A 27,254-nucleotide genomic window follows, 5' to 3' on the forward strand; every position below is an offset into this window, starting at 1 on the left:
GTTTATTCTAATTTTTAAGAGGAACCCAGGATCCTTGTCTTCAAAGGACACATGATTAGGAAGAGGATACAGGGCCATGTAACTGTAATATTGAATCACATATGTGTACACAGAGGGCAGAGGTCATGTTGACAAGAGGGTCTTGGAAGGTTAGAAGAGAGGGGTGATTCCTAGTCAAGGTTTTGAGAATGGGTGGGCATTTTTCAGGCAGACAATTTATAGAAGGATGTTTCAGGCAAAGAGAATAGCATTTGCAAAGGAAAAAGGAAGTGGAATACTAAGCCAAAGATAAATATGCATGGCTAAATATAGTTACAGTGGTATATAGAAGGGAAGTTGAATTATCTGAACTATATAAAGTCAGTGGTCTCATCTTTATATGCAAGTCTGGATAATTTAAGGACAAGTTTAAAGCCTCCATTTCAAAGGCATACACCATAGCCTATTCTTCCCTGTATACTAATATCTGAACATATGCTTTGTTCCTTTTTCATATCTGCCAATTGCTTCTCCTCCCTCCATTCCACCTCCAGCATGCCCTTCATCCAGCATTCTCTGTTTTTTCCATGCTGTTGAAACTAAATACAAATGTGGTTCCTCTTTGACTCCTACCCAGCTATGGGAGGTTCTGCTATGGGAAGGACAAAGTGGATAAGGATAATATCTCTGAGAATCTCATGCTTTCTGTTGTTGTATTTGAAGTGTGGAGAGGTGAGCTTGCTGTTGATTTTTAACTCCTGCTTTGGGGAATCCAGAACTTCTTTCTGTCTCTTGAGTGATCTTTTCTTGAGTACTAAGTTATAAAAGGGATCAATAAGAGAGAACCTAAAAACCAGTGAGTGAAAAGTACAATCAGACTGTGGAAAATAGTTTGACAGTTCCTCAAAAAGTTAAACATATGACCTAGCAATTCCACTCCTAGGCATATACCCAAGAGAATTGAAAACAGGTACTCAAACAAAACTTTGTTCATGACGGTTCATACATTATTCATAATAGACAAAATTTGGAAATGTCCCTCATGGCCATTGGTGGAAGAATGGATTAATAAAATGTAGTGTGTCCATACAGGAGAAGCCATCAGAAGTCAGGAAGTACTGATACATGTTACTTGAAAATACAGTAGATGAAACTTGAAAATACCATGCTCAGTGAAAACAAGCCAGATACGGAAGGCCACATATTGAGTCATTACATTTATATGAAATTATCAGAATAGGAAAACCACAGATACAGAAAGAGGAATGATGGTTTCTGGGAGAGGGGGAACAGGGAGTGACAACCTAATAGATATAGGGTTTTCACCAAGGATGATAAAAATGCCTTAAAACTAAATAGAGGTGATGGCTGTGCAACATGTGAAGGTACTACATGTCACTGAATGGTACAACTTTAAATGGTTCATTTTATGTTATGTGACTTTTGCCTCCAGGAAAATAGACAGCACCATCAAAGGTGAAACTCAGGGTAGGTTCCAAGGAAATGAATTTGCTGTGTTGCACAGTTTGTACATACAGACCATGCTTGCAAGAGGCCCCCAGAAACTGGTCCTTGGAGAAGTGAAGTCTCCCTGAAGTGTGAAAAGGGGTCAGCTCTGAACACCTGGGCTTTGTTTCAGTTCTGAGGTGCTAGTGGAATATGATCACCAGCATCACACAGCCATTTTCCTCTCCAAAGAAAGTTGCAGACTGGGAAGGTGGTAGCCCAGAATGACAGAAACTGATGATGGGAAAGTTGGAAAAAATGGAGTTTTATGACAATGCCTTTTTAACTCCATTTCAGTATAAAGGGGAAAATTCAAGGAGGCAAGAGTTTAAACCAGACAAGATTTCCTTCAGTCTGATAATAAATACACCAAAGTGCCCTTTTATGTTTAATAATTCAAGATCTAGTGAATGCTTAAAGGTTTTCTTGTTTTATCATTTGAAAAATCTAATTGTAATCAGTTAAAAAGTCATAGACAATAAATGTCTCAATATGGGCCCCAGGTCACATACTTTAAAATGTCATTGGGAATGGATGTCTGTGTGTTCTTGGCAGCAGGGACCCAGTGGACTGGAGACTTTAACTCAGCCAAACACTTGCTTGTCTTGTGCTTGGTTGGAGGGATGCATCTACTTCCATAAGGCATTGGCCAATATCTGAGTAGGGTTGGGACAAATCAAAAAGAACATTGTGGGACCACTTTTGTAATAACCAATTCTTGAATGAATGTTCTCAGAATGAAGCCAGCAAAAAATCAAAACCAGATTCCTGAAAAATTCCAGATAGAAATCCCAAAGTCATACTGTAAAAACATGAACACATGGTAGTAATGAAAAGGAAAGGGTTTAAATTATTCTGGCCTGCTTATTGGGCTCCACAGGGCATGTAATGGTTGGCTCAAGGCAGCAGCAATTTTTATAAAGGAATGCTGACTCTCCTTGTTGATAATAAGGATGATTCTATGACTCTTACATTGAAGGCAAGTGCTTTTATCCTGGGCAGGGGGGTGGGAAAGTGGATAGGATCATGGCAACACAAAAGTGTCCTGTCATCTGGTAGAATCTGAATGCAGCAGAAGGAATCCATGTGTGTTCTCAAACATCATGGAAGGTAAAAGCCACCACTGTGCTTCATTCTTATTCAGAAAATGATTATTGCACCTCTTTATGATGTTCCCACCAGACACTGTAGCAAGCACTGGGTTACTACATTGACACCACACAGACTAAATCACTGTTTGCATGAAGCTCATACTTTCTGGTAGAGGGAAAACATTTGAGAAAAAATTGTGATAGAAGTTGCCAGCTGCCTTCCAAATAGCCATTTATTCCTTCTTCCTTAGAGATAAGTCTCTTAGTCATAGCCAGGGTACCCAAATTAACAGAAAATAACACCATGTTCTCCAGCTTTCCTAGCAGAGAGGGATCACCAACAGGAAGGCAATGAAAATTATTAGGTGTGATGTCTGGGAAAACCCTTTAATAGGGGCTGACTCACTTGCAATGGAAGCATTCCTGTGCCTGTTCTCCCTTTATCTCTCCCTCTGTATGAAACTAGGTGACCTTGAGGTAACTTTGAGGATGGACTCTATGTTCTGAGCATGGTGGAACAGAAAAGGGAAAGGGGCAACAAGACTTTTGATGGACTGCTTACCCTTGAACTTTTTTCATGGGGGATCAAGATAAACCTGTGTTTTGTTTAAGCCGTGGTTGTTTTGGGACTCTGTAACCAAACCCAACTTTATGAGATCAAGGAGGGAAACACAAATATGAAATAGTTTCAGAAAGCAGAACCTGCTATGTAAGCAATAAAACAGAGTGATGTGAGAGAGAGGGACTGAGATAAGTGATACTCTGGGGTGGGAGGGGGAAGATCTATCTGAGGTGTGAATGGCAAAATGGATCATATATGTGAATTTCTGAGGGAGGAACATTCCAGACTCAAGGGATAGAAGATGTAGAAATGATGCCAGATGATGGCAGACACAGGGAAGGGCAGGTCCCTCTTTGGTTGTAAGCCATGCTAAGAAGTGGGGATTGTATTCTGAGTAAGGAAGGACTCCTGCTTTTGCTATGGGCAGAAGAATGATGATTTCATATTACAAGGCTCACCCTAGGTGCTATGTAGAACATGGGTGTGGCAAGTGTAGAGCCACCATTTAGGTGAAGACTGTCAACATCCAGGTGAGAGTTGATTGTGCCAGAGATAGTACCAATTGTGCTCAGAGAAATTTGGGAAGCCAGTTAAAACCTACACAGCCTGTGTTAGAAGGATGAGCATAGATGAAGCACCTACATTGCCTTTGGAAAAATCTCTCACAGAGTCTTACTGCCACAACCACTTAACTGTATGCAAACAATCAACATGAGTTACTCAACAGCAACAACAAAAAACACACAAATAACTCAATTCAAAAATGGGCAAAGGGCATTTCTCCAAAGAAGATATACAAATGGCCACTAAGCACATGAGAAAGTACTTAACATCACTAATCATTAGAGAAATGCAAATCAAAACTACAATGAGATACCACTTCACATCCATTAGGATGGCTACTATCAAAAAAGAGAAACACTGGCTGGGTGGCTCAGTTGGTTGGAGAGTCATCCAGTACACCAAGATGTGGGTTCAATCCCCTATCCAATCACATACCTAAGTTGCAAATTTGATCCCTGGTTGGTTGGGGTTTGTATGGGAGGCAACTGATGTGGAGGAATTGTCACCCTGTGCACTGTTGCTGGGAATGTAAATTGTGCAGCCACTGTGAAAACAGTATGGCAGTACCTCAAAAAAATTAAAAGATAAAATTACTATATATGGTTTAGCATTTTAGCTTATGGGGCTATACTCAGAAGAATTGAAAGTAGGGTCTCTGAGAAATTTGTAAACCTATGTTCATAGCAGCATTATTTATAATAGCTAAAATGTGGAAGCAAGCCAGGTGTCCATGGACAGATGAATGGGTAAGAAAAATGGAGTACATCATTACAGTGGAGTATTATTCAGTCTTAACAAGGAAATTCTAACATATTCTATGACATGAATGAAATTTGAAGACATTATGCTAAGTGAATTATGCCAGTCACAAAATGGAAAATACTATGTGTTTCACTCTATGAGAAATCCAGCATAGTCAGATTCAGAGAGACAGAAAATAGAATAGTTGTTTCCAGGGGTTGGAGACAGTGAGGGAAGGGGGCGTTCATGTTTAATGGGTGCAGTCCCCATTTTCCAAGTGAACAGAGTTCTGGAGACAGATGGTGGTGACAACTGTACGATAATATGAATGTATTTAGTACCACCAAATTATATACTTAAAGCTAGTTAAAATGAAAAATTTTATGTTATGTGCATTATGCCAAAATAAAAAAATGGAAAAGAATTAATATGGCTGCCCCAGGGACTGCAGCGTATTCTCAGCCAGAACAACCTTGTCTGTCCTTCTCCCAGCTCAGAAGCAAGTCTCTTTATCTGTGAGTCCCACTCCACAGCTGGGTTGACAAACCGTGTGTCCAACTTTCACATTTCCCCCTGCAAATATGAACTTATTTGTGACTTCTTCTCAAAAGCCTCTCAGAATCTGAAATGTGAGAGAGAGGCCCAGCATCCTCTAACTTTACTAGACATCTAAGGATGTCCAGAGCACTAATCCTCAGAAAGGACTAGTTGAGGAGGACAGTGCACATTCACACATCATTTGCATCTGCTTTATATGGGGCTACACAAGCTATGCTGCCTTCTCAGACATCACTCACATTAGATTTCAATACTGCCACAATCTTTGGCTAACATGTAGATCTGCAGCCTGGGTGAGTCGAACTTCTCCAACCACAACTTTCATCTGTGGGTGGTGGTAAGCCCAGGGCCTTTCCAGGGTATCTGTGTACACCTGGAGGGATTCAGTACTTTCTCAGTGTTACCACTCATTTCTCAGTGTTACCACTCATTTCAGTTTTCTGCTCCTCCCACCTCTAGTCTCTTGCCAATTCTCAAGCCCTCTCCAAACACACAGCATCCAAAGCCATTTTGTGTAACAACTTAAATTTTTTTTAAATTTACTGTTTTTCAGTTACAGCTGTCCTGCCCTTTTCCCCCTTGCTCACCCAAACTGCATCCCCCCCACTTCCACAGTCAATCCCCCTCATTGTCTGAGCCCAAGAGTCCTCTATTTATGTTCCTTTGTTTGCTCCTTCCCTTTCTTTCCCATTACTCCCCTCAACCTTCCCCTCTGGTCACTGTAAGTTTGTTCTTTATTTCCATGTCTCTGGTTCTATTTTGCTCATTTGTTTGTTTTGCTCATTAGTTTCCACTTATAGGTAAGATCATGTGATATTTGTCTTTTCCACCTGGCTTATTTCACTTAGCATAATGCTCTCCAGTTCCATCCATGCTGTCATGAAGGATAAGAGCTCCTTCTTTTATTCTGTTGCATAGTATTCCATTGTGTAAATGTACCACAGTTTTTTGATCCACTCATTTACTGATGGGCATTTAGATTGTTTCTTGTACTTGGCTATTATAAATAGTGCTGCTATGAACATTGGGACACACAGATTCATTTGAATTGGTGTGTCAGGATTCTTAGGGTAGAGTCCCAGCAGTGGGGCATTGCTGGATTGAAAGGAAGCTCCATAATTGTTTTTTTTTTTTTTGAGGAAATTCCATACTGTTTTCCACAGTGGCTGCAAAGCTGATGGAGGGATTACATTATTACAAGCAATTTAGAATTCAGTATGAACATCCTTGGTTTTGAAAGTTCCTTAGTTTTCTCAGACATCAGAAATTGTTCACTGGTAATTTGTTTCCTTACTTCTTGATCTCTAGCCTTTTGTCTCCACTCCCCCACCCACCCTCGTCCTCCTCCTCCACACCCTCCTGTCCCCTCCTCTCTCCTCCCTTCTCCTTTTCCTCTGCCCCTTCTCTCCTCCTCTTCATCTCCCTCTTACCTTAACTATTTTCATCTCTCCTGTCTCAGTAGATGAAGGGTGAGCCACTTATGTCATTTAACAAATATATATTTGGTGCTAATAAAATAATAAACAAGATGTATAAGTCCTTATCCTCAAGAAGTTTACAGCATTGGGTTGGCAAAGATAGTCCTTAAAAATAAAGATGTCAAATCAGTCTTTATATCTGTCTTTTCTATAATGAGAGATAATAGTATATAGGCAAGGAATTACAAAGAATTACCAGTTTGAAATTGAAGGATGGGACAGCATCTTCATGTGAAGGTCAGGGTGAGGAAGGTTCCAAGTGGAAGCACACAAATACAAACCCCTGAAACCAAAAGACTATGCTCAAGAAAGACAAAGAAGGCCAGGGTGGATGGTGAGGGAGGAGGAACATGCAAGGCAGGGGAATTACCATGCAGAGCTTCCAATGCCCTGTTGACTATAGATTTTAATGTCAGTCCCTTTCAGTTAGGGAGCAACATGACATCATATATATTAAAGCTTACCACTCTGACAGTTTAGTGGAAAACTGAACCATCTCATATTTGATGGTTCATGTTTGCCTTACTCTCTTTATTTATTCTTTATTTTTTTAATCCTCAACCAAGGACATTTTTTCATTGATTTTAGAGAGAGAGGAAGGGGGAAGATAGGAAGGGAGAGAGAGAAACATTAATACAAAAGAGAAGCATCTATTTGTTGCCTCCCATAGGTACCTGGACTGTGGATTGTACTTTTCTGGACAGGCGACAAACCCACAGTATAGGGATGTGTCCTGACCAGAAATCAGACCCTCAACCCTCTGGTTATGGGACTACACTCCAATCAACTAAGCCACACTGGCCAGGGCACCTCTGTATTTTTTTGTGCTCACACTATCTCAGGGGATGTTTCCAGAACTCCCAAATCCTATTCTCTCTTTCTTAGGAATACTAGTGAAAGTTTCTGTTTATCTTGTACCCTCCTTTGTGTATGTCTGTATGTATGTTAGAGAAAGAGAGAGAGAGAGAGAATTATGCTACTCCCTTACCAGGTAGAAACTGTATATGGAATATTTAATTTCCTTTGCGTTCATCCCCCCTCCCCAACACTGGTCATAAGACAGAAGCTGAGAGATAGAAAAAAATAGTAAAAAAGATGAGGGTGGCCAGGTAAATATTTTGGAAAATTCCAATTGAGTGAAAACCTAAGGAGAGAAATGCAAAACATTCTCTAGCACATATCTCCCCATTATGTTTATATCTCTACCATCTGTGTTTATAATGTATGGCACAATTTGAAAACTGTATTTTCATGCCTTTCTCATCATTAGTAGTGTTAACATAAACCTGGTCATTCCACCTACACTCTTCTTCAGTGGGCAGAAAGAAAAGAAAAGGAGCCCCTTGAGTATTTTAAAAGGGCAAAGGCACATGCAGGGACCATAATAATATTCTCTGGGAGGGCAGTGAATTGTCACCTCACCATGGAGGGAACTATATGTAACAAATGCTGAGGAAAAAGCATGTTCTGCTGATACATCCAGAAGCCACACAGTCACTAGTGCCCACGCCTCAGCATCTGTGACAGATGCAGGACGACTACCTGGCATCCTCATAGGAGAGGACTAACAGTGTGGAGAGTATGGCAGACAAAGTTCTTTGAACCCAGGTGTGGTTTGGACACCCACATGGGAGCAGAATGTTTTATTTTAGTTGAACCAACATTAGGAATTCAATATAATGTGAAGCAGATTTAGACAAATGCTTACTTATAGTCTAATTTAGAATAACGACTCCCTCTGCTAGTAATATTTATTGTCAGAATAAGCCACTCAGTATAGATCTTGCTAGGGAGACTTAGTAGGTAAAGTAGATTGGTTAAGGAATAATATCTTAGTATTTGGTGTTTGCAAAAACCTGACCAAATTCGGGACGGGGAATGGGTTGGAGTTTTGAAATTTGTCTGCTCTGCAATGTGTCTGACTTTGTCTTGCCAAGTAAACCTAACAGATCCCATACAAATACATTGCATGTGTCTTTAGCAACTAGATATTTGTTTACAGGTATTTTTTCATAAGAGAGAAACTTGCAAGCTCTCAAAAGTTACTTGCCTGCTATACCATAACCCTCTGCCAATCATATGGGTTAAAGCAAACTTTATTGCCAGTCATATTGTGCTGGAGTTGAAATGCTAAGAAAGCTGTCTTATCCCTCAGCTAGATTAGCTTTAAAAGATGATTTTGGAGTCCTGTCAAGCATAGAGTGAGGATTTATGTAGTGACAAACCCTTGCCCAGGACACTATGAGATTTCCCATAACTGAATCCCCAGCTCCTGGCCAAGAAATATGCAGTGAAAGTGGTGGAAAGGAGGCATTTTAGCAGACACACATTTTAGAGCACAGGAGGTTCTTTTGATTTTTAGGTTGGGATTTATAAACAATTAAACAATACCCTTTATCTGAAAAAAAAGTGGAGAAGCAGGAGCAATCATCTTGACTTGAAATGCTAGTTTATTTCTTCCTATGGCCACGGTTTGTTCCCTCTCTCTATGCTAGTCCCACTGACATGCTCAGGGCTTTATGGCCTTTACAGCCAATTCAGCCTTTTGTAGCTCATCATCACCTCATTCCTCATTCCAGAGACTTCAAGGGCTTTATGGAAATGGCACACGGATATGTAGGTGCTTTTGTAGAGTCTTCAAATAACCCCATCCATCTTAATGGCGTTTCTTACCTGATCAGCAAGAGGTTTACACTGTGTTTTCTCTTACAGCATCTTCATTACTTTTGTCTCTCACATAGCTCCATTTCCATGCATATTGCACCATCAAGCAGGCTTTATGGTGGCTCTTCTGGTCACGCTCTGGCCCTGCATTCTGCTAGCTTCAGGTTGATCAATCACACGTGTTGCTGACCAGACAGAACATGCTTCTCATTATTTCTCCACTGTCCCTTCCAAGAATCTTTATTCCTGCTTCCATTAGATTCACATGAATGGTAGAAAGTGCAATTCCACAGCATAAAAAAGCCAAAACAGAAATTAGGGATCCACCCCAGATGGGTCCCTAATAGTGCCTGGTACACAATACATGATCCGTTGACTATTGCATGAATGGTGAAATGGTCAAAATAATTGCTGATATTGCTACAAAAAAATAATGAAATAGAAATGCAGCCATTCAGGTTTGGGGCCAGATGGGGTTATCAGTGATATTATTAGGAGGTACAACAAAAGAGTGTTCAGTGCTAAGAACTGTTTCTGCAGCCTAAATATGGATGAGAGTGAGAAGTCCTTATTTTTTAACAGAAACCAACAATTGAGTAACAATCTGGAGTTCTCTGAATGGCAGTTGCTTTCTAGCCCATCCATGGTTAATGTGACTATTGGACTCAATTCAGGTGGCTTTGTGGTAGAACCTGCACTGACAGAGAGCTGCAGGCCACCATCTGTCACCAGAATCACCTGTCACAGGAGAACATCTTACTTTCATTAAGGGGAGGAAGCCATAGAGAGGATGAACTGTTACAGGGGAAGTTCAAATTCAAGTTTACCCTCACCTCTCTCTGTCTTTGTCTTAGGGAAGCTCATTGTTTATCTCTATTCTGGGCCTCTTATAAGTGGAATTTATTTTTCCCCACCCCTCACTGAACTTGGTACATTCTGTCCTCTCTAGCATCCTAGAATTTGAGGCATCACCAGTGAGATAACCAAGAAAGACTTGAGTGGCTACAGGTGAAACAGGATTGCAACCTATCTCTGAAACTGGGCTTTGGGAGACAGGGATCTTACTGGAGCTAAGGTCTGAGATTGGGGCCCATTCTCTCATCATCTGTTATGAGCTGAAACCTGTCCTTCCCTTCCAAATTCACATGTTGAAGTCCTAACTTCCAGTACCTAAGCATTCAACTGTTTTTGGAGATAGGTCCTTAAAGAAGTAATTAAAGTAAAATGTGGTCACTAGGGTGGGCATTGATCCAAGATGACCATGTGGAACACAGTGAGAAAGTGGCTGTCTGAAGGCACAGAAAAGAGTCCTCACCAGAAACCAATTCCGCTAACACTTTGGTCTGACCAGCCTCCAGAATTGTAAGAAAATAAATTTCTGTTGATAGACCAATCAGTGGGTGGTACTTGGTTATGGAAGCTCTAGAAAAGTAATATACTACCCCATCCTAAATGTGTTTCTTTGGAAAATATGGAAGGGCTAACCTCACCAAATGAAAATACAGCTGCTCTGCATATTTTGACAGAAAGAAAGAAGAAAGAAAGAAAGAAAGAAAGAAAGAAAGAAAGAAAGAAAGAAAGAAAGAAAGAAAGAAAGAAAGAAAGAAAGAAAGAAAGAAAGAAAGAAAGAGAAAGAGGAATTGAGAAAGGAAGGAAGGAAGGAAGGAAGGAAGGAAGGAAGGAAGGAAGGAAGGAAGGAAGGAAGGAAGGAAGGAAGGAAGGAAGGAAAACTGAGAGAGACATGTATTACAAAGAAATTGCTTACATGATTGTGGGGGCTAGCTAGGCAAGTCGGAAATCCACAGAGCAGGCCATTCAGGGAGAGCAGGCTGTGAACTCTCAGGCAGAAACTGATACCTAGTCCGCAGGTGAAATTTCTTCTTCCTCAGGGAAGCTTCAGTTCTGCTTTTAAAGTTTTCACAGATTACATCAGGTTTGCTAAACTTTCTTATGATAATCTCCTTACTTAAAGACAACTGATTGTAGGTGTTAATTCCATTAACAAAATATCTTTGAAATAATACAAAATTAGTAAGGACAGAGTCATATACCTGGACCTGGACAACTGTGTGGTGATTGCTGGGGGGAAGAGATGTAAGGGGACTAAACGGTATTGGAAAAATACAATAAAGATGAAATTAAAATAATAAAACAAGCAAACAAAATTAGTGTTTGATCAAAAACCAGGTTGACACGTACGATTAACCACCAAGATGATAATGATGACAACAACTTCTATTCTTTCTTGCATTCTTGGTAGGTATCAGACATGCTCCTAAAATTCTTACAGGTATTACAGTATCCCCTCCTTATTAGCAGGGGATGTGATATGAGATCTCCAGTGGATGCCCCAAACCACAAATAGTACTGAACCCTATATGTACTGTTATTTTTCATACATACATAAACCTATGATAAACTTTAATTAATAAATTAGGCACAGTAAGAGATTAACAATAACTATTAAAACAATTAAACAGCCCTGGCTGGTGTAGCTCAGTGGATTGAGCGCGGGCCTGGGAACCAAGCAACCACGGTTCGATTCTCAGTCAGGGCACATGCCTGGGTTGCAGGCCAGTTCTCTCCCTCTCTCCTTCCTTTCCCCTCTAAAGATAAATAAATAAAATCTTAAAAAAAAACAAAAACAAAAACAAAAAACAATTAAACAATATGCTGTAATAAGTCACATGAATAGCTTTGAAGTCCATATTAGGTGAACTAAGAATTACTGGGACACAAGCACTGTGACACTGTAACAGCAGATCTGCTAACGGAGAGGGCAAAACAAAGTGACCTGATGTGGACGGACACAGGCTGCAGTGTCCACATCATTATGGATGAAATGAGACATCCACAGGGACTACCAAGTCCAGTGGAGGAAAAGGGACTGGAGCAAAAGCCGAGGCCCTGGCCGGACTGGCCTTTATTGTGTTTCTTGGCACATTACACAATGGTCCTCATTTGCTATGCATAGGTTATTTTAGGTGGTTACCTTTTACAGAAAACAAAGAAACCAATAAACACATCACAGAAGAAGGATATTTGCAAATGAAAAGGGCAAAAGTGGTTGAACCGGTTACACTCATCCTTGGAAGGTTTAGCATAGATTTTAGAAAGTTACTTTGCAATAAATGTTTGACACTGGGGGCTGGGCCCATGACACTCAGAATGGTCTCCTACGGTGACCAACCAGCAGGTAGTACATACAGTGTGGATGCACAAGGGGCTGACCGGCCTCCTGGGCGGGGCAGAGCTATGGGATGGTGCGAAGTTTCACCATACTACTTAGAGTGACACACAATTTAAAACGTATGAATTATTAATTTCTGGAAATTTGTATTTAATATTTTTGGACTGAGGTTGATTGAGGATAACTGAAACCATGGAAAGCGAAACAGCAGACAAAACAGGGTAATTGTACTTATATTTCTGTCCCAGTCATTATCCTTCTATTATATAGAAAGCTGTTCATGGAGGTTAAATGACACATTCAAGGTCACATGGATTAAAGAGTAGGTCTGTGTGACCTCCAAATCTAAGTTTCAAACCATCATGCTGTGCGGTAGCTGTCAAGAGGGATTCTGCTCTAGGCTCCATCATTCAAAAATATAGGAAATAGTAAAAGCCCCAGGGAGCATCTTCCATGTAAAAAGCATCCCATGAAATTGAAATGAGAGAGAAAGAATGTTGTTGGAATCTAGAGCCATACCTGGCAAGTGAAGGAAACTCCTTTTGTTTCTGGGGGAAATGAACAAGAACCTAAGTCACAGTAATTCCTGCGATGGGGGTTATGGGGATGTTTCCTCTTTAGCTCCCATACCAGGTGGGCAGTACCCTGAACAAAGAAGCCTCAGGGGGAGTTGGTTCCAATGTCCCTGGTCTCTAAGCTACTGTGAGCCTTCACATCTTCCTCCAGTCCATCCCCCGCCCTGAGCACGAGGTGGTTACAGCATTTCCTAATATAAGTGCAAGCAAAATAAAATTAGAAATGTGCCAGTGTGGGGAAGCCAGCTACCCACAGACACCGTAAATTGCCTCTTCCTCTCACCCCTCCTCCCTCCTGCCTACCCCCTCTCACCCCCATCAAGCCACCCTGAATAACCTGCTTTGCCGGGTTGAATCACTGTTTCTGGAAAAGTGGGGCCAGGGAGATTTCAGGCAAGTCAAGGAAATGACGAGATGATGATCAGCAGTGGAAAGAGAATATAGCAAATGCAATGTGATTAACCTGTGTGGGTGGGAGGTACGGAAGGGCTGCTCGAATCAGACCATTTGAATGACATCTGTCATTTAGCGTCAAGGGAAAGACACTGGGGACCGGAGAAGCCCTAGCAGCTGGATTTTGTATGTATGATCCCTTTGCTTCTGCTTTGCTGACGCTGATACAGTTCCTCACCCTCAGGGAGAGTAATCTTTTGGCTGTAGGATCAATGGCCCTGGTGTTTGATAACTGAGGGACAGCTATTTTATTAGCAACCTCCCTGCACACACTATTTTAAATATATGGGCACACTTGAATCTATACAGAAGCAAATTTAAGGTATAGGAAATTCAAAATCTGGCTACCTCCTAGAGTAGGGTATCTCAGCATTTTCAGGGACCAAGTATGGGTTATCTGGGCACATCTGCATCCCACTGAGCCAGAACTGCTGCGGCAAGGGCCTAGGCACTGCCCTTTTTCCAGGCAGAGGAGTATCATGGCCCCAGGAGGCTGATAACTCTGGCCTAAGGCAGTCTCACTGAGGTGATTTTTTAAAAAGATTTTATTAACTCATTTTTTTTAGACAGAGGGGAAGGGAAGGAGAAAGAGAGGGAGAGAAACATCAATGTATGGTTACCTTTCATGCACCCTCCCCCCACCAGGTACACGACCTGCAACCCTGGCATATGCCCTGACTGGGAATTGAACCTACAACCCTTTGGTTCTCAGGCCCATGCTCAACCCACTGAGCTACACCAGCCAGGGCTCACTCAGGTGATTTTTAAAGAAAGAGAGAGAGAATAGCATCAATATTTGAGGAGTTTTGTTATTGAGGATAAAGGGATTCTGTGCTAAGATGATGCTAATGGTGGTAGTCTTAATATTAATGAAAACAATTATGGTTACATAAGACCTATTATTGAGCTATTGCTATGCCATGCATATTTAAGAACTATTCCAAGGAGCACATCATTTGATCCTCCCCCAAATCCTGTAAGACAAGTATGATTGCCCCATTCTTGTTTTCAGAAATGGGAATAAATAAAAAAAGAACCGAAGAGTTGAAAAGCGTGATAAGATTATGCTGCTAATGGAGGTGGAGAATGGATGATTCGTAGGTCATCAGGGGCCCAGAGGCTGATGTCATAACCACCTTGAAGCACTTCCAGGATCAGGGGAAATGCAGGACACTCCAAAAAATGTCTTGAGCAGAGGAAGGAGGCACCTATATTTCTCCCTTTGTCAGTAGGTCTCCATTTTGGTTGCACATTAGTCTCCCGGGATACTTAAGAAATATTACCTGTGTCCAACTTCAGATGAATTAAAGATAATTTTTAAAAAGAAGGGCTTGATTATCAGTATTCTTTTTAAATTCCCCCTAGGTATTTTAATGGGCAGCCAGGTTTGAGAACCATGCTTGAGATCAGAGATTTTTAACATATGGTTTATGGATCAGATTTCAATAGGTCTGTTCAACGTTTTCATGAGTTCAAAGTTCAAAGTTATTCATGCAATAAGTGCATGAGTATTTATTGAAGGTGTGGGGCATGGTTTTCTTAATTCTCCAAAGGATCCTCTAAGGTCAACAAACAAACCAAAAAAATAGAGCATCGTTGCTTTAGAGAATGATGGTAACCACCACAACCTTTAACTGAGAGCCTACTGTGTCCCAGGTCCTAGAGTGGTTTCTTGAGATAGATCATCTCATTTAATAATACTCACAGCCCTGGTATTGTCCTATTTTATATATGAGGGAGCTGAGATTCCAAAAGGCCAGGGATCATGCCCAAGGTGTCACTATGAAGAAAGGATAGAACCATAAAGCAACTCAAGTCTATTTTATGCCGAAGCCAATTCTGCCTAGTAGACTTCCCTGATGGATAAAGGTTAAATACGTCCTGCCCAGAAATAGGGAACTGGACTAAAATATAGCTGGAGGGCTTTGCCAGCCATAGGGCATTCAGGAATCTGAAGTGGTGCATCATTAAAAAAGTAAAACGCTCCAAGTTTACACTCTATAACCTAGGATTAATCTCTACTGTCCTGAAGAGCAAAAAAGAAGGTATTTGACATTTCCCCTCTTGCCTAGAACCTGATCCTTTCTGGAAGCTTCTGAACTTGCTTAGGGGAAATGCCTTTTCCCACTTATTTCCTCCGCTACCTTATTTCCTTGTTGCCTGACCATGTATCAAACAAGAAAGTGTTCTAAATATTTCTAATGAGGCAGATGCAGACCCTTCATTTAATCAATTATATATTTTATACTATATAAAATATATAATTTATATATTTCTCATCTCTCTTCCCCAAAGACTCGCTGAGATTTAGTTTCTTATGAATTATGAGAGGAGGATGATCTTCACAACGACTCAATGATCTTGCCCAGCAAATATGTTTTCCTACATGGATCCTATGTTGGCAAATGACATGACCCCAGTTGTTCAAAGTAAACTCAGTGCCTACTTTCATCCCTCCTTCTGGCGCCACCTGCTCTTCTCTCTCTCTATGTCTAGACTGCCTTTGCAGAACCATCCATTCTCTCCATCTCTACCACTTCTCTGTTCTAGACCTCCTTTGTCTCTCAAACAAGAGACAACTGTGCCTTCTGCATGATCAGCCTCTCAATTAGCTATCTCTACTTTATCCTGTGCAGCTGGAGTAATAGTGTCAATACCAATCTGATCATTCTCCATTGCTAAAAATACACATGTATGCACACAAACACTCACATATACACAAATACCTGCAAACATACACATACTTGTATTCACACAAACATTTACACATATACACAAACACATACAGCCAAAAACATATACTTCTCTGAGCCCTGGAAATAAAGTCCAGACTCCTTCACATGAGTTTCCACATGTTATACAATCTTTCCCTCTGCCCATCAGCTTCATTTCTCTCCCCTGTTTCTGTTTCTTGCTCTGCAAAAGTAAGTAGGTAGATGTTCCTCACATTCTGTACCTGTGTCCGTGAGATTATATGTATGTGGGGTTGTCTGGGTAGCTTGTCTCATAGTGAGAGAGGATTTTTGTTTGTTTCATAAACAGCTTTATGAAGATGTAAATTGCGCACCATAGAAGTCACCCATTTTAAGTATACAAGTCAATGTTTTTTAGTATAGTTGCAGAGTTATGCAGTCCTCACCACAACCTAATTATAGAATGTTTTGTTTTACAATGAAATAAAACATACATGTATATCTAATCCTCATATTGTAAATCTTAAATATATATAATTTTATTTGTCAATTATACCTCATTAAAGCTAGGACAAGAGGAATAACATTTTTTAATACCCCCCAAAATATCATCCAACAGATTAGCATTCTTCTACCCCTCCCTCAACTGTAGACAACCTATCCATTTCTTGTTTTGGACATTTCATACACATAGAACCGTGCAATACGTGGCCTTTTATGTCTGGCTGCTTTGACTTAGCATAATTTTTTTTAGGCTCATCCACACTGTAACTGGTATTTCCAGAGAATGTTCTGTTGTATGGATAGATCATATTTTATTTGTCTATTCACTAGCTGGTGGACATTTGGATTGTTTCCACTTTTTTTGTATTGTGAATCATGCCCCGCTCCACATATCAATAAAAGCATCAGTAGGTCCAGGTTTCTCCATTTACTATCAGCAGGAACTCAGACAGCCATTTGACATCTAAGCCTCAGTTTTCTCTTCTGGAAAATGGACACAATAATAGCATCTCCTTCATGGGTCATATTCACAATGAATTGTAATGATGTGAGTGGAGAGTTTAGCCCAGTACCTGTTATGTAATGAGCACTTCATAAATTGGTACTATTCTTATAGATTCCCTTTTTGTTGGGACAAAATTCTTGTGGTAGCAGTTGTTGAGGGCTATGGGTTTTTTTTACAAATGTTTATTTCATTTTTATTCTGTCCTGGTCATTTATTTATTCTTTTCAATAATCCTGCGATACAGTCATTATATTCTCATTTTATATGTGAAGAAGCAAAGTCACAGAGGACTGAGGGATGCACCCAAGTGCACAGAGGTTCTGCCTGAACCTGAACACTGACTATCTGAAACCTGCATTTCCTGGCACTTGGGAATCTGTTATCCACCTGCCTCTTGCCTTGCACCTCCACATCCACCACCCTCACAAAAGTCATAAAAAGAAGTCATGACATAGCTAGTTCTAGGTCTTAACTGAAAGGAGAAAGTATACACCTGCTTCTTTTCTTTTTTTTTTGTGGATGTATTTATTGATTCTAGAGAAAGAAAAAGAAGAGAGAGAGAAACACTGGTGCAAGAGAAACATTGATCTGTTGCCTCCTGTACACACACTGACTGAGGAGTGGAGAACAAACCCACAACCTGGGCATGTGCCCTGACTGGGAAGCGACCCAGTGACACTTTGGTTTATGGGAGGATGCTCTAATCAACTGAGTCACAGCAGCCAGAGCCACACCTTCTTACTATGGAAAAGTTTCTTTGGTGGATAGGAGCCCTTCACTTTCCTCTGAGAAAAAGCTTTCTTCACAGCAGGAAAGACTGCGATGAGACATCAGAAAGTACTTCCTAATAGTCAAGATTTTGAGATCTTAGGTCTTCTGTGAAGAGGCTATAGCACAATATTTGTATATGTGTGTGTTTGTGTATGTATCTGTCTACAGGTGTTTGTGTGTACATATACACATGTATGAGTGTGCATATGTTTGTATGTGTTTGTGTGTGTGCACATGCATCCATACACCTTACCTGCCCGGAGTGCCCCTCTTCAGAGGCCAGGTTGCATTACTGCATTTTGATGACTCTTCCCAAACCTTTGCCTAGAGACTGGGGAAGTGATCTTTTAAACCTTACACATTCTTTCTCTCTGTGAGTCTGACTAAATCCTTTGCAGATCACTTCTCTACCTCCAAAAGGTGTGTTTGGAAGTGGCGATTAACAAGTCCACTCTAACTAGGCCTTCATAGAGATACATTTTCCTTCTCTCACTCTCCTCCAGAGTATGTGTCATGTGAGACACAAAGAAAGAGATGGAGAGAGAGATGAACATAGAGATAGTGACAGAGAGGGAGAGAGAGACTAAAATCTGTATCCTATGTTAGTCAGAGAGCTCACAGAGGAGGATGCATATTTGAGGAAGAAAACAGTGAAACAGTAACTAGGTGTCACTCTTTTACCAACCTTCACAGTAATCAAGCAGGGACGTAGACCAAAAAGAAAAAAAAGAAGAAAGAATAAAAATGAATGATTTTATTAACCAGAAGATGTGATTTGGCTTAAGGTTTTTAGGGTTACTACTCAGTGTGTGTGTGTGTGTGTATGCGTATGTGTCTTTCTTTTGCTCCTACCTAGCTGTGAGACTTTTATAAGTCATCTCTCAGAGTGATAAAAAAGGAGTTTTCAGCAGGAATTGCCTTTTATTTTCTGGCTTCCCCTGCAGTGAGGTAATCAGGAACCTGTCTGAAAGCATCAGAAGCCACTGCTGCATTTGGTGGTCTTGAACTGGCCCCCTTCCCCTCCCTTCATCAACCCCATGCAGTTAGTATGTTCAGCACAATCTTATCTCTGGGGTATGGGCAGGCATATGGGATGTCCTTAGCAGAGCTGATATCCCAGGCTTCACAAAAGTGCCTGTTTCCTGCTGGTGGTCGCAAGAGAAGGGGAGGCGAGCAGGGCTCTGGGGCCAGACAAAGCAGGCTTTTGCAAGGGAATACGGCATTGCCCACCAGCAGTCTTCATTATCCCCATCGTCACAGGTAGTCGGGCTGGCTTTTTGTCAGCCCTTTTCAGAGCAGCCTTGTTAATTCACCCCCATGAAAATGGAAGTTTCATAGGCATTGACTTAATTAATGAAGAGGCAGGCAGCATGCTGTACCAATTAACACCACAGGGAAAAGTAAAATGGGCTTTCTTTTGGCATGTTGTGCCAAAGTTAAGGACTGTAACACACAGCAAATAAATAGAGATGCTTTTAATGAGCCACAAGATCGAGCTGAATAACTCAGAAAGGATGGTGGGTAAACACTGCCAACTCTTTGCACCGTTAAGGGTAATTGATGAGCATAGTTAAAAGTTTGAGGGGGGAAAGGGACTGTCGGTGCTGCAGCCATGCTCATTTATAAACATATTCTCCCCTGAAAGTAACTGTTAGGTATGTTAACGGATGTAATATGCAGTTGGAAACAAATATGATGGACTAGGCATTTTGTAGTGCCCAGAAAATAAGAAAACTTAGCTGTTCCAGAGAGAATATTTTGGTAAATTTTTCACACTTGATGGGATTGTCTTTGTCAAACTCAAAGCAAAAGAACTCTGCTGTAGATCCCGGTTCCACATACACCCTGGAAATGGAAGGAAAGGGATTTTTAAAGTGGTTTTGGAACCATTCCATTCCTTTCAGAAAGCCAGATGGATAATTTAATGAAATTTCTCTATGTTCATAAGATTAATACATGACCTTCTTTCCAACAAAGGGTGTTTCATTGTTTCTGAAACAGCAAGCACATTTGTCCAAAGAGGTTTTCTGACCAAAGAGAAATCCATTTGATCAAAAAATAGAAACATAATAGGTTTCTGTAGCTATTTTAGGAATTTTTAAAAACCCAAGTTATATCAGTTTTGTCAATGTGGTATGTCTGGTCCAACTAAGCTTCATTTTAAAATTAAAGTGCCTCTGGTAGAGTCATATCATTCACATGTTTAACCTAAAAGAATTCAATTATGGATGCCAGGCCAATGAAATTCAATAGTCCCACATAGCCTATAATTCCCCCTGCTTCCCAAAAGTCATAGCAACTGAAATGCAGGAGGGAAATGCTTGGCATTAGTCGGGAGCATGCTCTGAAGCAGGGGAAAGAGCAGTGACTCAGTATGGAGCCCCTCATTGGGCCTCTGTCCTGCCCGTATCCCCTAGTTCTGTCACCTCATCATGCCAAGTGTGATGCCATTTCAAACTGTGTATTGTTCATGCAACGTGTTCCTAAGCACAAGCCAACAGCTTAATCTGGTGATGATCAAAACAAAAGCAATGCATCATATCAGAAATTTTTGAAGGATGGAGTGTTGGCATAAACATGGTACCTTTTTCCTAAGCAATTTCCTAAGATTGGACCAGGTGTGAGTTGGGATTTCTGTGCCCACTCTGGACGTGACCCTAACGTTGGATGTGTCTCTTGGAAGCTGCACCACTTTCTGTTAAACACTTTCAGGTGCCATCGCTTCATCTTTTCTAGTTGAGAACTATTAGCTATATTTTTAAATTATCCACTTTGTGAATGATTTGTGGCAATATTTTTTTCAGACTGTGGTTCCTGCACCTGCCTCAGAATCATCTGGGATGCTGGGGTTTTAAGTAGAGTTCCCAGGCCCACTTCTGACCTATTATATCAGGAGTAGTCCTAGAATCAACATTTTTAATGGGCATCCTTATAGCCCCAAGGCCCCTTGATCTCTAAAGACATTTATATCCCATTCTATTTCCTGTCTCTTATGACCTAGTACATTTTTGGAACTGTTGTATTGAATGCGTGCTTAGAAAATCTAAATGAATTTGCATTACAAAGACTGATGAGAAAAGCACACCTGTCCAACTAAAAAAAAACAATCCATTGTTCTTCAAATCTAACAATGAACAGCTTAGTTTATTTGGTTTCTGTCTATCAGGTGTGTGTTCATGAGGCCAGAATAGTTGTGACTAATTGAGTTTTGATTTGATTACTATGTTTTATACTGTGGCCCATATTTAGACGTCTCTACAAGAGCCACCTGCATCTTTCAGAGGGCGTGATTCCAAACAGCTGCTTTGCACATTCAAGGGGGTTCAAGAAATAGTTTGTAAATTGTCAGAATAAGAGCTGCCCGGGCTCTAGGCAGGTCTCCAAAGGCAAGGTAGCCAAATTATAAAAGGGAAATTCGAACTTCCAACTCTTTTCTTTCTGAATTATCCTCTACACCATGTACACACTTTAAAATTTTAGTGTAGTTACTGTCCATTCAAGTTTGTTATTACAATAGAATGGTCACATCATTTAGAAGTGAGATGAAGAATATGAAGCTGCTGAGAAATACAAAATTGATTTCTCAGAGTAGTTCCTGATTTATCTTAGCCATCCACAGAAACTGATGTCTCAGCATGTCCAACTACAAAATGGGTAGAAAATCCTAAAATGCAGAAGAGATGTGAAAATCTTGTTTTTCTTCTATGATGAAAAAGTAGAGAGGCAACATTTTATTTTTTTACCATTATTAGCCAACCTGTCAATCATTTAAAATTTCCTCATGAAGACACAAAGCCAAGTGTTAAAAACTGCATGTCATTCCTTCCGGCTGATATTATGAAAGGTGGCGGTGAATATTCCAGCTAAAACAAGATTCCCTGGTTTAAAGCCCAGCCAGAGGCAAAAAAGTGACACAGAAATGACCGGAGTAGACGGAAGTTGGCCACAAAGGACTATAAATTCCTCTTTGCTCTTGTTTATTTTACATGAGTGCAGTAAGCTCCAGCAATTAAAGTTATAATGCTGTATTTGACAGGGAAAGAGCCTTCATGTATAAAGTCTCATGTTGGCTGTGTAGGTAGCTCCCATGTCAGTGACAATTATTAACACATTTCTCAGTGATGATAGTTTCCTAATTCATTCTTAGGGAATGTTTAGGGCATGCAATGGCCCAGAACTCTGTCAAAATGAGTTGTGCCCCTTGAAAAATTGGCAGTGCAGGAAAGTGACAACCTAAAGCTCTCTGGATAATGCAATCCAGGGGACACAGTGAGGCAGCACCCACAGTGATTATGCATCTTGGGTGCTGGTGTTCTACATTCTACTGCCTGAGCTCAAGTGTCCCTTCTGCCATATATGAACTGTATGCTGTTTATATTTCTTAGCACTTGTAAGTCTTTCATCCTCACAGGGTTGTCATGCAGGTTGAATGAGATAGATCAGATTTAGCCCCCTGCTTGATACACATCAGGTACTCTGTAGCAACTATTATTAGAGTGGAAAGCAGGAATCAGTGCAGCTACAAGGAGCTCTCCAAGGACTCACCATGAAAGATGCCAATGTTCCATGTATGTAGAGATGGTCCCTGACTTATGATGCTTCAACTCAATGAGTTTTTAACATTATAATGGTGTGAAAGTGATATAACTTCAGTGGAAACTGCACTTCAAATTTTAACTGAATTTATTGGAGTGACATCAGTTAATAAAATTACATATTTTTCAGATGTACAATTCTATAATGCATTGTTTGGATATTATATTATGTGTTGACCACCCAAAGGCAAGTCTCCTTTCATTATCATTTATCCCCCCTTTACCCTCTCTACCTCCTGCTACCTTTTTCCCCCTCTGGTAATCATCATTGTATTGTCTGTGCCAGTGTTGTGTTTTTGTTTATTTCTTTTTGTTGCTTAATCCCTTCACATTTTTCACCCACCTCTGCAATTCCCTCCCCTCTGACAGGTGTCAGTCTCTTCTTTATTTAAGAATCTGTATCTATTGTGTTTGTTTATTTTATTCACTAGATCCTACATATAAGTGAAATCATATGGTACTTATCTTTCTTTGACTGGCTTATTTCAATTAATGTAATGCTCTCCAGATCTATCCATGCTGTTGCAAAGGAAAAGATTTCTTTCTTTTCTGTGGCTGAGTAATATTCTATTTTTCGAATGCACCATAGATTTTTTTACCCACTCATCTACTGGTGGGTACTTGGGATACTTCCAAATGTTGACTACCATTAATACTGCTGCAATTAACATAGGGGTACATATATTTTTTCAAATCAGTGTTTTGGATTTCTTCAGATATATTCCCAGAAGTGGAAAGGCTGGGTCATAATACAGTTCCATTTTTAATTTTTTGAGGTAAGTCCATCCTGCTTTCCGCAGAGGTTGCACCAGTCTGCATTCCCACCAACAGTGCATGAGGGTTTCCATTTTTTCACATCCTCACCAACACTTGTTGTTTATTGATTTACTGATGAAAACCAATCTGATAGATGTGAGATGATAACTCATTGTGGTTTTAACTTGCATCTCTCTGATAATTAGTGGCATTGAACATCTTTTGATATGTGTATTGACCATTTGTTTACCCTCTTTGGAAAAGTGTCTATTTAGATCCTTTGTTCATTTTTAATTGAATTATTTGGGGTTTTTGGTGTTGAGTTTATTACTTCTTTAGAAATTTTGGAAATTTATTCCTTATCAGATGTATCATTGGTGAATATGTTCTCCCATTCAGTGGGTTTTCTTTTCATTTTGTTGATGGTTTTTTAGCTGTGCAAAGATTTTTAGTATGATGTAGTCCCATTTTCAAAAATATTTTCATTTGTTTCCCTTGACCAAGGAGATATTTCAGACAAAAATATTGTTATGAGCAATGTCCAAGATTTTACTATGTTTCCTTCTAGGAATTTTATGGTTTCAAGTCTAATATTTAAGTGTTGAATTTTTATCTTTTCTGGGTCAGTGATATGCATGCAACATGATACTTTCTCATGATGCTGGGCAGCAATAGCAAGATGATTTTACTCAACTGAGGACTAATGTAACTTTTTTTTAGCATATTTGAGGTTGGCTAGGTTAAGTGCTGATTTTGGTAGGTTAGCTATATTAAAGGTATTTTTGTCTTACACTATTTTCACCTTGCAGGTTGACCAGGACCTAACCCAGTCCTAAGTACAAGGAGTACCTGAATAGGCATTATTCAATGGTTTACTAAGAAGGGTGTTTGTCCAGGATTCTCACTCACTATGTTTTGCCCAATCAGTCTTCTCATTTGTGGTTAATTGCTTTCCGTGTGGCTCCCCTGTTAGCCAGTGTAGACTTCTTTGCTGTATAGCTTTTCCAGTATAGCTCATCCTCCATTCTTCTACTTTCTGGGCTCTTGTGGGCTAAAGCCTGCTTGAAGGACAGGCTTCTGTTTCTAATCTCCCAGAAGCAGCCTGGGAAGTTAGCTACCAAGCTGGACAAAGGCAGTTTACTTGTATCTCCCAGGGTTAGAGGCTGGAACACAGGGTGGACTAGCCAGAATCAGGAAGATTATCATTTGTGACTGAATCAGATTGAGAACTCCGGTTTGAAATCAGAGTGAGGAGGAAGCAAGACCTCCAGGGAAGCCTTCACAGGTCAAGGTGAAACCTTCTATTCTCAAGAGCATGTGGAAGGATTTTTCCCTGAGACTGGAATTTGACAGTCAACAGAAGAAAATGCTTCAGGGTTTGATGTATGTCTATGGTGAGCTATACTGTTAGATGTGAAAAGAGAAACCAAATCAAAGTGTGTTTTTCATTCAATCATATTACTGGTAATGTTAATAATTAATATAATATAATATAATATAATATAATATAATATAATATAATATAATATAATATGTTCTGCTTAATTTCTTTACTGTAGGACTCCTATTTTACAAGTGAGTTCACTCAGCCAAGGATTACACAGGAAGTCAGCCTTCTATCCAGATTAGCTTAACTCCCAAACTATGTTTTTCCACACTATGACATTCATTTTAATGTCTCATATCTGGGAGCTATAGAAATGTGTACTCAATTTCCACTAATGCTAACAGTGCTGGACATTATAGAACATACAAAAGTGCAGAATATGTAACTTTCACCCTCAATCTAGCCTTCAGTATGAAGCATAGAAGCAACATGGAGAAAGGCAGAGAATGTACCCCTGGTAATTTTAGATTTCATTTGATAGAAATGGGGACACTTCTTAAACCAAAAGAGCATTTCTTCCCTAGAAATAGCAATTTCTTTATTAAAATATATATGTATCTCATGACTGCTTATGTAGCACACCTTATAATAGTTTAAATGTACATAGACATAGTTTAATTTATGTCTATGAAAATAGACATAAATTAGGATCAGAAGACCTAATTAATCCTCATCCACCTTATGCATTTCTGAAATAATATGACTTATCAGTACATAAGTAAAACATGTGATATATTATTAACATATATTTTAATTAATTAATTTTGCAGGGGAAGGAATGACAATTTCCTGGCCATTTTGTTTTGTTTTTATTAATTTTAGAGAGAAAGAAAAATTGTGTATGTGTGTGTGTGAGAGAGAGAGAGAGTGAGGTGGAAAGAGAGGGAGCAAGAGAAACATCAATTTGTTTTTCCACTTATTTATGAATTCATTGGTTAATTCTTCTATGTATTGTGACTGGGAATCAAACCCACAACCTTGCAATATTGGGCTGACACTCTAATCAACTGAGCTACACAGCCAGGGCAATATTTTTTAATTTATGATCATAGGCATAAACAGACAGAAAACTGTACTTGAACAACAACAATTAAAATAAAAAGGAGACCTTGTTTAAACAGGTGATTACTCAAATTGATTGTTCTAGGTTTTGCAGGAACTAGAATTGCAAATAGCATTTTCTACCTTGATTCATCCCTTTTCCAAAAATGTTTCAGTTGAGGAACCAGACTAATGCAATAAATTATTGAGAAGAGGCCCATGATACTAATATTCCAATTACAAAATGGCTTATTTTAGTCTTTGTACAAGCAAAAATCATGGAATATGTTTCTCTACATGTTGGTGATAAAATTTACCAGCTTTCATGTCAATATAGTTACTCTAACAAAAATTGTTGGCAACCCTGAGTAGTGTGTCTCAGTGGACTGAGTGCTGGCCTGTGAACCAAAGGGTCACTGGTTGGATTCCCAGTCAGGGCACACACCTAGGTTGTGGGGCATGCAAGAAGCAACCACACATTGATGTTTCTCTTCCTCTGTTTCTCCATCCCTTCCCTTCTCTCTAAAAATAAATACATTTTTAAACAAAATCTTTAAAAAATCATTGGCAGCTCCAGTGACATTTGGATTGTACTCAGGTGAATTAGACATGTTTGTGATACGCTTCTCTTTAAATTGTTACAGAAATTAAATGATGTGATGCATGAAAAGCAGTAAACCCAGTGTCTAATATTCAAACAGTGTTCCGAAAATAGGTTATTATTTTGTTTAGTTCTTACAATGACCATCTACAGAAGGCAATGGGATTCCTTTTATACAGATACGGAAATTGTGAGTTAATTGTTCAGAGTCCTCAGATAGTAGATGGAAGAGTTAAATGACCATCTGAAGTCTTTCCCCAAAGCCATACACTTAGCCTATTTGTCATATATAAGAAGATAGGAACTATGACTCTAGATGTAAGTTTTCTGATTGTTTTCCTTCCATGAGCCACATGAGACTACGGGATTGGATCTTGCTATAACAAGGCTGGAATTGGGCAGGGGAGCTTTGTTCTTCTCTGTGTTTTATTTAAGAATGACAGAAATCCAAATAGAACTGCCTTTAGATAAAAGTAGAATATACTATGCTTTAAAATCATGCATTTTCTTGTTCGAAATGGGCTTCACCCATGGCTGGATCAAGGAACCAAACAATGACTTCCTTGGGAATGTGCCTTGCTGTAACTCTAGGCTCTGCTTTCCTTAATGTTTACTTTATTTCATGACACATTCTTCCTAAGCAGTAGAAGGATGTTCACCGGCAACTCTGGACTGAGTCATTACCTGCTTAGCAAGACCAGGATAAAAAGAGTACCTCTTTTCCAATCATCCAGGCGACATCCCAGTGATAACTCTCATGTGTCACATACCCATCCTTGAACAAATTATTATGGTCTAGAACATGGGATAAACTTATCAGTCAGGTTTGGGCTCAAAGATGATCAGGACTCTATATGAACTATCAGTTATATAAGAATAGGGCTGGAGAAGGAGTTTTTTTCTTAAAAGAAATTCAAGATGTTATTCTTATCAGGAGGGAGAAATTGGAAGATGTTGGAGACTAATGTCTACCACAGGGTGTCAGTTGAGGGAGTCACGTAGAAAGATATGGGGTGGAGGGACAATCTGCACTGACTTTT

The 27,254-nt window shown here is 39.8% G+C and overlaps 1 protein-coding gene across 2 annotated transcripts in view; it reads left to right on the forward strand.

Moving 5' to 3' along the window:
• RBFOX1 (RNA binding fox-1 homolog 1) overlaps positions 1-27,254 on the forward strand; it is a 1,505,061-nt gene that overhangs the window by 1,038,800 nt on the left and 439,007 nt on the right. The gene's annotated exons all lie outside the window — the stretch shown is intronic.

The sequence above is a fragment of the Artibeus jamaicensis genome, unplaced genomic scaffold (genome assembly GCF_021234435.1).
Source record: "Artibeus jamaicensis isolate MK-2021 breed Jamaican fruit bat unplaced genomic scaffold, CSHL_Jam_final contig_700, whole genome shotgun sequence".
Lineage (NCBI taxonomy): Eukaryota > Metazoa > Chordata > Mammalia > Chiroptera > Phyllostomidae > Artibeus > Artibeus jamaicensis.